The sequence below is a fragment of the Emydura macquarii genome, unplaced genomic scaffold, assembly GCF_026122565.2.
Source record: "Emydura macquarii macquarii isolate MOO-44397 ecotype Brisbane River unplaced genomic scaffold, CSIRO-AGI_Emac_v2 contig_18, whole genome shotgun sequence".
NCBI classification, from domain to species: domain Eukaryota; kingdom Metazoa; phylum Chordata; order Testudines; family Chelidae; genus Emydura; species Emydura macquarii.
In genome coordinates this window covers 9,453,317-9,466,939 of record NW_027130155.1, presented here as the reverse complement: position 1 = coordinate 9,466,939, position 13,623 = coordinate 9,453,317, and the positions used below count along the sequence as shown (strand labels likewise).

The window sequence follows — 13,623 nt, the reverse complement described above, 5'->3', positions numbered from 1 at the left end:
ATGTATTTAATTTGGTTCCCAGGGTATCTCCGGCACTGATCAACTTTACGCTCTTTACAATTCATTTTAGCCGGCCAGCTGCTGCTCGCATTGGGAAGGATATAGTCCGAAATATTTGAAAACATTCAGGTTATTTTTTAAATTAACATTTTATTCCCTTTAAACAAATGGACTTCAACACAAAGTATGAAATAGAATAAAATCCCCAAACGGCACTTGCAGCAAGTTGATGATGAGGTACAAGATTGATCAGATCTCACGTTAACGCCCTGCTTCCTCACACTAGACAGCAAATTAAAGGTATATTTTAAGAGAGTTAATAGGATATGACAGAGAATACGGAGCTCTGATTAATCATATATTGCCCTACATAGTCAGTCTGCAGGCTATGGAAACAAGGAGTTTTCTCTGTGTGAGTCTAAATGTAGATATGAATAGCCAGGAGACTATGCAAGGGGGGATTGTAGTTTTGATTTTGCGTTCCTAATTGGGACGCACTATCTTTATTGTATTTGTTTTTAATCCGATAAACTTCTTGCTTTCATTGTTTATGGTAGTGCATGTAAGCGTACACTGAAATAAAATCCTCTCTATGGGTTCTGCTTCTGGTACCAGCTCCCCAGTTCTCAAGCTTGAATGTTGCATGTTAAACAGGCAAATAAATGAAATGAATGTGCCTATGTTCCAATTTCTGAATCATTTTAAATGAATGCTCTTCAAAAAGTTGTTGGGAGTTCACTTTTCATTCATAACTGGTCACACTTCCCCCCCATGATATGTATATATACACAGCTAAATTTAAATTGCTATTTGTTTGTTCTACCGTTTCAAAGATCAAAGCTCTATTTTATAGGATAGGAACGAATTGGGATATTTCAGGATACTTTCAAATACACAATTGTATTTCCCTTTATTTTTAAAATTACTTATTGCAAAATTTGCTGCTAAATGAACATATATATTAATTCTGTTGAATGTCATTCCCATGGTGCAACCAGGAGTCCTAAGCTTTGCCTGGTGCCTGCCATGTGGCATCAAATTTTGGAATGAAAAGAGATCAGATTAAACCAGAGATCAGATTTGCAATTTTCTGGTATGCATATACATTTCTGCAGAATTTAAACTTTCATTTAAAAAACAATTTTCCAGCCCTTAGGGTTGTGAAGATAACCTTCCAAATATAAGCTGATGCTGCACTGTTTTCCTGAGTCTATAGCTAAGCAGAAATAATAGAAAAAGTTTGAATTTCACTATTAGTGTACACTTCGTACTCAGTGGCAGTTTAAATGTCAACATTAACTGTTTAATTGCTGATACTTTTAGGACAAACATCTAGCTATTTTGGGATTGTAGCTTCCATGTGGATAGAGTATTAGCATTTTTAATTCCCATCACAGGCCCAAAGAGGACTTTTCGCACACATTTATTAGGTCATAGGGTACATGGAGCACCACTAATACACAGAAGTGCTTAAACAAGTATTTTTCCCTACAAGCTTACAAGTCTTAAAGAGGAAGGCTTAAACAAGTCTATTTTTCTCTACCAGTCCAGCAGTGAAATCACAGTAATGCATTTATGGCATTTCTATAACATTTCACTGTGTCATAAATTCAGGATTACGTATTATTTCATTTTAATACAGGGCCAGCTATGATCATATGCCAATTATATTAATAGATGATACTCTTGCTTTTTCTGTAAATGCCTCTTATATGAAATAGCCTTACCCAACAGTCCACCACAACCAAGTCCCCTGACAAAATATGAAAAATTAATTGTGGAAGTCTAAGTTTCTCCCATTTATCAAAGCTCTCTCTGCCACCTCCTTCCACATGTTGTAACCTATTGCCAAATTTCCCTGAGTCTGCCCTATCCTATTGCTAAAACTCTCCAGTATTCCCATAATGGCAAGAAACCATGACCTGCTCAGTACTCAAATCCCAATATGCTATGTGGGCTATGGAAGTCTTCTAGAGGTTTCACATGTCTTACATTTTACAGGGCCCCACAAAACCCAGAACCATCTCTGTTTCAGTATCCATTAGCAAAGACCAGACAGACAATAAATGGCTCAGTAATTTCTTTTGTGCTAATGATCACTTCTTCTATTTCTCTCTGCTGCCTTTCTCATTTCCTTTCCCACTCCCCTGTTGTTCCTTTCTTCTCCAGCTTCTTTCTTCCCCATTTTGTCTCTCCACATTTCTCTCCTTCCTATCTTGTCCCATCCATTCCTCGTCCCAGTATCTCACACCTCCTTGTCCACATCTTTCTGCCTAAGGCACTGTGATCCAACTAGAGGCAGTGCTATAAACATTGAATTCTTCTGTCGAGCTAACTACCGCATCTGGGGGAGGCGGCTTAACTATAGAAATGGCAAAATTCCCTCCGTCATTGTACTGAATGTCTACCCTGAAGCATGCATAGTGTTTTAGGTGTAGACATATCCAAAGTTTATTATCAAAGAACAAAGATTCAAATGATAGTAAGAAAGGACATTGGAAACAAATGATTACATATAAAATAAAATCATAACATGCTTGCTAAACTTAACTCACAAGACTTTCCCCTGTCTCCTACAGGCTAGTTTACCCTCAATCCTATTCCCAGCGTTTTCAGGCAGGATGACTGCGACCTTACTTTCATAATATCAAGCCCTCTGGTAGCTTGTCTTCACAGATTGAAGGATACCTGGAAGTTCATCTGCACTCCAGATATACCAGACTAGACCTTTGATCTTCACCTGAAAACAAAGCTCTCCCCCACCCTCTGTGTTGACCTCTTCCTGTTAGTTTTCTTTTGAAGTCCCTGAAAGCTCCTAATTAGCATATGATTTAATATGTTAATAGATTTCTATTGTAAGACACAGAATGGTTAGATGAGGAAATAAGTGTCTCCCACCTACTATCTAGAGAAGTTTGTCTCAAGGCCTGCTATCTTTGATTGACCTGCCTTTAATTAAAAGATCTTAAGCACATAATTTCCAATGTTTATATACATATCTTCCGACATAGATACTAATTGTATGTGAGACCAAGGTTCTGATTATAATTTACCAGTTGCATGGGTGCTACAAGTACACCTGATAGCCTGTGTGATTACCTGAAGGTTTATTTCCATATATGGTCATGATCATGGCACCAATCTCACTGCTGGCTGTGTGCCTTGTATATTGTACTGTTTCCTGTACATCATAAAACTCAAATGGAATGGCACAAGTTTAAATGAAAGTAAAAGCCAATCCTTAAAGTGAATCCAATTATTGTAATATTAGTTTGATTACTGAAAACAGAATAACAGATACATAAACATTGATTAGAGGAAAAGATTAAAAAATAAAACATTGGATATGGACTGCAAACTAACTGGCCACTAAAAAGCAAGTGAGTAGAAATTCAACTAATGTATATGACAAAAGCTAATGGTCACAATAGAGCAAGGAAAGAAAACATAACACATCACAAACAAATAATGTTTCTTGTGTCTCTTTTGTTTTAGATCTATATGTTGTCTGTGTAAGCCCTGATCATCCAAATTTTTTTGCTCTTGCTTAACTTAGATAAGAAGTCCCACTTATTTAAATGATTTTACTCACAGTGTTAAGTTAGGCATGTGTATAACTGTCTGCATGATTAGTAAGTTATTTGGGGTTGGGATGGGTTTTACATATTTGTAAAGCATCTAATACTTTTTTGGGTGCTATAAAAATTGAATTCTGACAAGCCTATTTAAATTATTATTTTTATATATATATATAATTTTGAGGATAAGATCAGTGTTTCATAGTTGCTGGAAATTATGGAGGTGGGTCTGGAAAATTAGTAAATAACAGTAGAGACTGAGATTTTAAAAGTTAGCACTTCAAAAACTATCATATGTCAAAATATACAAAGTAAATGTCCTTAAATCAATAAATCATACCTGTTTTGATTATTAATTGAATTGGAAGGGTGGATTTCACCTTTCCAGAACTTTTGAATTCCACCAACATAAAGCCAAATATACATGGGCTTTGAGTGGACAGAATAGATTTAAATTCATACAAAAGTTTGCACCCATATCTATATTTTTAGCACCCATATCACATGCTAATACCATCCAGGGCCTGCTTTTTTATACCAATGACTAATTAAAGAGAATATTTTCATAGCACTGAGAAGGACATGTGGAATACTTATGGGAGAAAAACTAAATCAGTCTAAAACTGATCAACAAAACGACACTTGATAATACCTGTAAATAATAGGATCTCATTCTATCAAATAGAATAATCACAGTAGCTAAGGAGCCCCTGTATCCTTACTAGCTACTAGGAAGCAGTAAATTCTACATGCAGTACTAAAAAAAGAAATCTGATTAAGCCAACACCAGGACATTTGGGCATAGAGGATTTGGGGAGGTGTGTAAACCATTTCCTATAGAATGTCATAACACCAATCCACTTCAACCTCAAAGCTTACACACCTGACTAATGCTCATCACTTATTATGGTATGGAAAAGGATATTTTAAAAAAACCTAATGTTAGTCAGATGGAGTTATATATAAATAAAGAGTTGTTCTGGTTATTAATGTAAAAGACCACCTCTGAAGTCTATATGATGACTACAAGTCTTTCCATTATGTCAAATTTTATTGAGAGACCATTTGGACTTTATTGGAGTTACTCATGTAAAAAAAAAAGGGGGGGGGGGGGGAACAGAATCAAACATTTAGTAAAGGGGACTCCTCTTTTGGTCTCCCATATATTGTGTGTGATATAATTACTAATTACATGATTTCAGCTTTGGTTCATTGACTCATTAGATTATACTGACCTTTCTGATGTTTTCCATTTAATTTGAATGGGTGTAGACACCCATGCACAAGCTACCATCTTATACTGTTTGTTTTTCATATTACTAAATATAGAATATTGGATGAGTTCCTGTTTTTTTCCAGCTCTGAATTATTTTAGTTAGATGTTTCTAAAAGGAATAAAGATGATGCATTGTAACAGCTCATCAGTGAGATTGCTGTAGATTCATTTACAGCATCACTAAGCTTCAGGGATAAATTATTTATAAAGCAAAAGAGATATATATGTGTTTGGTGGGGAGGTGATTATCAGCTTTCTTCTGGTGTTCTCTTGTGCATGTTCTCTTATCAGTGACAGGTATTAGCCAAAGCAATCTGCTCAGGTATCAAAGTTAGCCTATTAATTCATTTAAAATTAGCTAACCCATTTCTCCTGTTGTAGTCATTGGTAAATTTCAGTCTGGATTTATGAGCCACCCTTTGGTAACACCTCTGACATGAGATAAAAGCCCATTTACCAGGCTTTACATTATCAGGAAGATTATATTTGCTTGAATACTAATTTAAAGGATTTGTCACAGTATGAGCTGCAGGACTGAGTTGTTTTTGATTAGTCGATTTCAAAGAGTTGGTAGGGACTTTGATCTGTACTATGTGTCACAACTCGCTTCAGCTAGGCAACTACATAGTAAATTATTTTCAAAAGAGTCACAATTTATGTGTTACTGTTTGTAGTAGTAAAGGTAATTTATGGATTGCTCCACTGCTAGCGAAAAGCACAAGTCTTCCTTTTCTAAACACATCTAACAAAAAAAAGCCTCAGTACATTCAAGGTTAATAAATGCTCTAAATAAAACCATGCTTATTCAGTACAATGATACAAATTGCTAGCCAAATTCTGCTTTAGTTTCTTCTTTGCAATCCAAATCTGGCCAGTACAATTAATCTACAACTCTAAATTGTACTTAAAATGTATGATTTTTCTTTGTGAGGAAAAATTATTTCTGGGTTCTCTTGGCAGATTTCTTCCCCATAATTATAATTTGACTGACTGATTTTGCCCCTCCCCTCCCTGGTGTACAGCTCATGATATCCTCATTATACTGTCAAATGTCCCATCTCCCCCTTTACACCTGCCAAAACAGTTTTCAGATGTTATTCTACATGTTTTAATTTTCTTAAGAGGTTCACATTTTTAGACTTGCTTTCTTGCTGGAACCTTCAAACTCCTCTTTGAACCCTGATCATTCCTCTGCCCTATCCCCCGCCCTATTCAAGTTTCATTTTCACATCCTTCAAAGGTCTCTCTCTGCCACTAACTGCCTCCCTATGACATAGGAGGGCTTGATGCAATTTCTTCCAGAGCCTGTCAGTGTGTATCAAAGCTGCTGTCCCAACACATCCTTTTCTGGCCGGGTGTGGCATTGCTGCACACTTTTGCCTCAGTTTCCCCCACTGTCCTTCATGCAACTCTGGCCAAAAGTGTGTCCTGGCTCTTCCACTAGGCCACTTTACAGATTCCTGTCCCTTCCAGCACCATGGAGTCCATTGCTAGAGTCCATTAAAAATGTATACAAAACCAGTTCTTCAGCCTGGGAGGACTCAGCTGGCAACCACCTTGTCGCAGGTATGCATCTGCTGCTTTAGGCTGTCCTCTTGTGCCTCAATCAACCTCATGATTCAGAGGCTGGCACACTCCTCTGTCCCCTTACTCAAGAGGTCAGGCAGGCTCCAGCTCATCAGGTCTATTCCCTCTGAATCAGGCTCCCACCATACCTCTGGAAAAGCCTATCTGGTCTTTTTCCTTTCTCCTTCTCAGTCTTCTTTTCAGGCTGCTTCCCAGTGAGGCCACTTCCCACCTCTTCTCCTCTGGGTCTCTTCCTTCAGCCTCTTGGTCTCTCAACTCTCTCTTCCCAGAAAATGACTGCAGAAGCTCACCCTGTTTGCAGCCCCTTTCTTTCTTTTCTTTTTTTCTTTTTTTTTAAATGGTGAAGTAGACTTGACTGAATAAAGTCTATAGATGTTACCAGCTATAATTCCTAAATACTTAGTGGTTTATGTTCTCACTCTGCCCTGTGTCCTTCAGGTAATGTAACAACACTTTTCTAATACTACCCTATTTCCCTGATAATTTTACTTAGAAACATAATCTAACCTTGTTACCTTAAGACATATGAATTCCTCAAAAAGCTTTCCCTTTTCTTCATCAAAGTCTTTACATACTCATAAAAGGTAACCAATTGTTTCTTCCACCTTTCAGAGTACACACAGTCCATCTTTGTGTCTATTTATTCAAAAGAAATGTTTGTTCATGCCATAATGACTAACAGGGCTGGCCCTAGACCAAATGGTGCCCCAGGAGAGAAGTGTCTTCAGCGCCCCCCTCCATTTGTTAATACCTTTTTAATACCTTTTTTTTTTTTGTATTTGTAGCCCATTTCATGACTTTGATGCAAGTTTTTCACCCGTGATTTATCCCTGTCATATAATTAGAGCCCCTTTATATTCACAGATGTGGATATCCACAGACTATTTCCTGTGGATTGTGGTTCGATGGTCCTGACCTCTGTGACTTTTGGGGCAGGGCTGGAGCAGCTGCAAACCAAGGGTGCAACGAACATCTGATCAGCTGTTAGGCGGGAGGGTGGGACTGATCATCTGTAAGGTGGGAGGGGCAGCTAGGAGGGCTCAGGAGCTGTTAGGTGGGAGAGGGGCTGATCAGCTGTTAGGCAGCTGTCAGGGCTCAACAGCTGATTAGCTGTTAGGCAGGTGGGGGTCATCAGCTGTTTGGGGTAGCAGGGGCTCAATAACTGATGGAGGGCTGTTGGCTCCAAAACAGCTGATATGCAGATGCGGGTAAATCTTTTAGAGGGCGGATTGCAGATTGTGGGTGTGGTGAAAGTTTATTCCTGCAAATGCGGAGCCAATGCGGATCCACATATTTGTATCTGCGCAAGGCTCTACATATAATAAGATGATACATTTGCACATTATGATCTGTAAATCTGTGTTTATTCATGCCATATATTAGCAAATAAAAAAATTGTTTCCTCTAAACTTATAGAAACTTTAATTTTAAGAATAATGTACTAACATGTACTAACATGTACTAACATCAAGAAATTGAACTGTATACCAACATTGGGGGGGTCCAGTTTTAAATAGTGTTTTAGTAGGTGACAGCTGTAGAATCCTTTAATTTAAAAAGTCACTTTTCTTGCCTTTGCCCTGGCAAACTGAAGCACAGCATCAGAGAGATCCAAAGACTGGCCAATGGCATTGTCAAGTGATAAGATAGCAAGCGATGTCAATCTCTCTTTGGCCATCATTGATTGAAGGTATATTTCAATGAGCCTGAGTTTCAAAGAGCAGCACTCACCACTTGCGATTGTGACCAGCAGCATGAGCAGAATGCTCAAAGCTATCGACACATTAGGAAAAGTGTCCTTCAGCTGTTCATTAAGAATGAATTGGAGAGCTTAGAGTAGAGAGTGCTTCCCATGTGGCAAAATGTGACAGATGTTGTCCAATTTGACATAGAGGTCTTTATCACTGACATCCGAACATTCCCCGTGTGTCAGCGTCTAGTGAAGGTTCATAGAATTGTTCAAGAGTGATTTCTTGTCTGCCAGCAGCTTTCTAAGGTCATAGAAAAACTCCCAGGTCTTTTTGTGGTGCTTCATTTGTCCAGATCTTTCTTCAATGGACACTTGAGCAGTGCCAATGAGCAAGCAAAAAAACTCCCTCTTGAATTTTTCTTTCAAGCTTCCCATCACTTAATTTCTGCCCTCATAACCAAACTGTCTCTTCTTCCAATGAATATGAGTTTTTTTGAAGACAGGCTCAACTCCTAAGTTTTCTGCCATTTATTGTGAATCAGTGATGGCATCTTCAAATCCTTTGTCTCTGTAGGCCACAACGAAATCAAGGCAGCTTCTCATTAAAGTAGTAGTGATCATGATTTCCACTGAATCAGTTTGCAATGCCTTGCTTACAACATTTACTTGGAACAGGATATCATGCCAAACCACAACTGAGACCAGAAATTTGAAGTCAGTGATCTCTTTTGCCAGGCTTTGTGTCTTGTGTCAGATTCCGGCTTCGGCTTTACGCAACTAGTTCCATCAGGGCATCGTAGTCCTCAGTCACTTGGTACCTCAATGGCCTTTTAGCAGCTTCATGGTCAGATTTGAAATATTGTCCGTGAGGATCTTCCACTTGATAATAGATGCTGAATACAGAACATATACCCTTTGCAGTACTCTGAAGAGAGATACCGAATCTAAACAAGATGACGCTGCATCTGACACAACCAGGTTGAGGGAATGGAAGCTACAAGGCATGAAGAAAGCTTTTGGATTCAGTGCAAGGATCCTTGCCTGGAGGCCACTATTTCTTCCCCTCATGTTTGCGCCGTTGTGGGAGCCTTGGATGCGGCAGTCCTGAAGCTTTATTCTCATTCAAAACATTCATAAACAGTTCTGTTAGGCCTTTTCCAGCAGAGTCATCCACAGACCAGAAACAAATAGTGTTCCTTTACTTGGATACAACAAACAAATTTTACTATAAATGACCTTTTCTAATGTCAGTTCATTATTATGGCATAGTATTTGGCTTTGCTGAGCCACATCAATATGTTATCAAGTACCTTCCTTGCCATAAGGTCAGTCAATTTGTTTTGAATTGTTTCGCTGCAGTAATGGTCCATAGCTTCTTCACAAACTACTTGACATGGGAAATACAACGTCATGGATGAGCTCTACCAATTTAGGAAATTACCATTATGTTCAGTGAAGGGCTTATCCAATGAGCCCCAGAAAGCCAAATTATTCTTTGCAAGGAAGAGGGTAATTGAGATCAGATGCTTGAGCACATTCCTCCAGTACTGGCTTTCTACATTAATAGTGCACTGGTTTTCTGCATTTATGCATTTATTCAGCTTGAGCCTGGACTCAACCTTGATCCGTTTGGATTAGACCGTAAAATGGCCGGTTGACTTTTCATGTTGCTACAGAGCATCAGCTAAATTGTGACACTAATTGTACCTGGAAAGTGCAAGCAATGATTTGGCATTCTTGTCAAATATTTTGTCATTGATTTCAAGCAAATTAGGCAATGCCAATTCAGTTTCTCACCATTCATGAGCACTCTTTTGCAGTGTGACTTTGAGAAGTGTTGCTTTTGTTCATTTACTGGGAACATCATATCCTCAATCTTGCCTGGTCCATTCAAAATTGTTGCCCCTAAATTCAATCCTGATGGCAAATTAGTACTCTAAACAAAATCCCTTCATTTCTCCTATATAGGCCCTGAAGTATGTTGTTATCCTCAACTTTAGAGCACAATTAAAAAATAACTTCATTTTTCATTAATCCAATTTTTTTTCCAATATTCTTTTAAATTTTTCTGTATTAGGCTTCTGAATTCCTATATTTCTATGTCAATCTTTCCATTTCTTACAGTAATTTTACCTGCTTTGTCTGCTATTTCATTCCGTTATCCCAATATGCACTGAGATCCCAGCTAATGCTATCCATATCCCCAACTGTACAAACTCTGTTATTAGAAATATAATTTCATTAATTAAATTACTATTTCACATTGAGACACTCTTTTTATCACCATAAGAACTGAGATTGAATTTTTTTTTAAAATGACCGCCACTTCTCGGCGTACACATCCCAGATCCAGTTTAGTGCTAGCATAATTGCTACTAGTTTGGCTGTCATGAAAGCTATAAAATTAGATATTCTTTTAGATGTACTAATTCAAAATTTTGGTATGCAATTGCTATACTTTTTCTGTTTTTTCTTTTTTGGACCATCTGTAAATTAGAAAAAACTGACTCCACTTTTCATTTGGTAGACTTAATTTTTTATTTTAATTTTTCTCTTTTTTACCTTTAAGTTTATAAAATAAATTTAAATTCATGTTTGGACATGCAACTTTCTATCCATAATTAAATTATTAAATTAAAATGCAATGGCAATAGATCTATAAGCATCCACTTTTGTGGATAGTTTGCCTGTTTTTTAATTTTGGAATTACTGCTGCATGCTTTCATCCTACTACTATCACTTTTTTTCATCTCAGAATATTATGCTATTCCAAGAAAATCCTCAAGCTGCTTTCAGAGAGTTATTTAAGAAATATCTTGCATATATTATTTTTACCTGGGGATATATTCTTGCTGATATCAATAGGTTTCTCAAGCTTATGGATACAAAACCATTTCTTCAGCATAGTATCTTCATCTTCAGTATAGTATCATCAAGAAAAATTACTGTCTGCTGCATTAAATCTAATTGGGGTGCCATCACTTAAAACCACTGAATTATTTTCATCAGTGAAATTTTCTAAACATGGACCACTGTTATCTGTTGTCTTACCACCCCCAATTTATTATGACTATTTAAATCACTGCATATAATATATGGTCTTTTAGCATTCTTCACTATTTCTTGTAACTCTGAGCTTTCTGATTTCCTTCTCGGATTATAGATATTATAAATACTTAAAGAAAGATTTCTTTTTTGCACTGGGATCTCAACTGCATTCTATTCAAGACTTACTTCTTCATTATCCATTGCTATGTAGTTTAATCTTTCTCTTATGAAAGTACAATGCTTCCTCCTCTTCCTAGTTTTTGATCTTGCCTGAAGGAAATATACCCTGGAATTTTAAAAGCAAGCTTTTTAACCATGTGTTTCCTGGATACATATGACATCTGCTTTACTTTTCATTTCCAGGATATTTTCTTTTAGTTCTTGACCACGTGATATCAAACTGTGTGCACTCCAACAAAAGATGGTGAAATATGACTAGTGTGAGGATCACAATTAACCTCATTCAAAATCACATTAATATAGTCCTTTGACAGGTTGTTAACATACAAGTAGTTTTCCACTGCCCTTGCTATAATTTTCCTTTTTTCTGATTTTTCCATTTGTGATGTGCAATTTATTTCTTCCATCATAAATGAAATAAACCTTTTTTTTTCACTACTTATATATCATTGCCTATTCCTTCTGCAGTGTTTATCAGAGAGTAAAGCTATGTCTGCTCTTCCCCTTTTCTTGTGCTGATTTTCTTCTCCTTCTTTACCTAATATTTTGAGAGTCTCTTTACAGCTTCCATATAAAATATGTTGTTAACAATTTTTGCCTTTTGTATCTCCTTAGCTTGTCTTACTGCAATACACCCTCTCTATGCTGGACTGTCAGTGCCACCACAATTACTACACTTGACCTCCTCCCCTTCTGGGCAATTTTTATAGGAATGTCTTCCCACATTTACCACATATCATTTTTCCTTTACAAACATTTGCTACATGTCCATACCACTGGCACTTATAACACCTAGGGGATGGGAGATATTTGGCTTGGTTCTAAAGATCTGAAACCTTAGTATTTACTTTCTCAGGTGGAGTTCCTCACTTAAATGTAATAAGCACTGCTGTTGATGGCTTGCTTTCTTCTCCTTGTTTACTAGTTAGTTGCTTACTTTATCTTCTCCTATGCTTTTTGTTATCTCATCACTAGTAAGTTCTAATGGCACTCCATGTATTACCCTTTCTTTCAGTCAAATACCTTGGTATCTGGCAACTTATTTTAACTTTACCTAGCATTTTATCAGCATGCTTTTTATTTTTACATTTAACTAAAAGATCCCCATCTTGCAACCTCTTGGTTATTACTAGATCAGGTATGCTTTTTTATCTAGTCAGCTATTTTCACAGTGTTAACATAACCTAATCTTATTTCTTTGATTAGGGATTTTGCAATTATAACATTTTCATTTGTTTCCCTCCTCAGTTTTGGGTTTTTTATTTTTTTCCTGATATCATCATAATCTGATTTGGCTTGCACTGTATTCTTCCCCCTCCCTACTTTATATCCATTCTCCTTCTCTAATAAACTCTTTTTCAATTTCCAGAGTGACTTCATTTGGGGTGAAAAAATCTTCCATCTCCCTTCATCCTACCCCAGCCTTTTCAGCCTTCTGACAGCCCATTAGTTTAGCCCCTGCTTTGAACTTCCTCTGTTTATAGTAACCCACCAGCTCCTTCGCCATCTGGGACTCATGTTCATTTAAGTTTGGCCTACCCTCCAGGTGCAGCCAGATAGCAAAGTGGACAAGCAGGCCCACATTAACCCATTCAGGACCTGGGTGAGGTACACATACCATTGCACAGTGCCACTCCTGACAGTATGCAAAGTAGGTTAGGAGAGTAATATGAGGTCCTCCTTTCCTCAAGAGGTTCACTGTGCAGTTTCTACCATGCTCATAGTCTCTACCAGCATAGAACTGATTTCAGAACCTGGAGTTGAGATTCCAAAATACCAGCATATTTGGGGCTAAACACGGTCCCATTTAAATGTATGGGTGCTTTGTTATTGAGCTCAGTAAGACCAGGATTTGGACTTTGATGTTATATTTTGCCTGCAGTTCTTTATTTAGCATTACTATTTTCTAACTGAATAAATATGTAGATAGAAGAAATAAAGGATAATTCAGTTTTAATCATCACCATCTGTAATAACAATTTGGCTGTACTGATCAAAAATTATTCTCTATGGCCCTGGCCCCAGTCCAGCAAAGTTAGTTAGTCCAGCATAGCTAGTTTTAAGCCTATGAGTAGTTCCCTTAAAGTCAGTGGGACTACTTATGCGGTTAAAGTTACACACAATTAAGAGATTTACTAGATTGTGGCATACAACCAAGTTCTTGAAGCTTGTGTGTTTGCTCCTCTCTTATTTTAAGAACTGTATGTTCAGTTGTAAGGACCAGATCAAAAGGGATTTCCTTTTCTCAGAATTTTCAAAAGAAT

The 13,623-nt window shown here is 37.3% G+C and overlaps 1 protein-coding gene across 1 annotated transcript in view; it reads left to right on the top strand.

The window, feature by feature from the left end:
* PLS1 (plastin 1) overlaps window positions 1–13,623 on the top strand; it is a 77,243-nt gene that overhangs the window by 238 nt on the left and 63,382 nt on the right. The window lies entirely within an intron of this gene.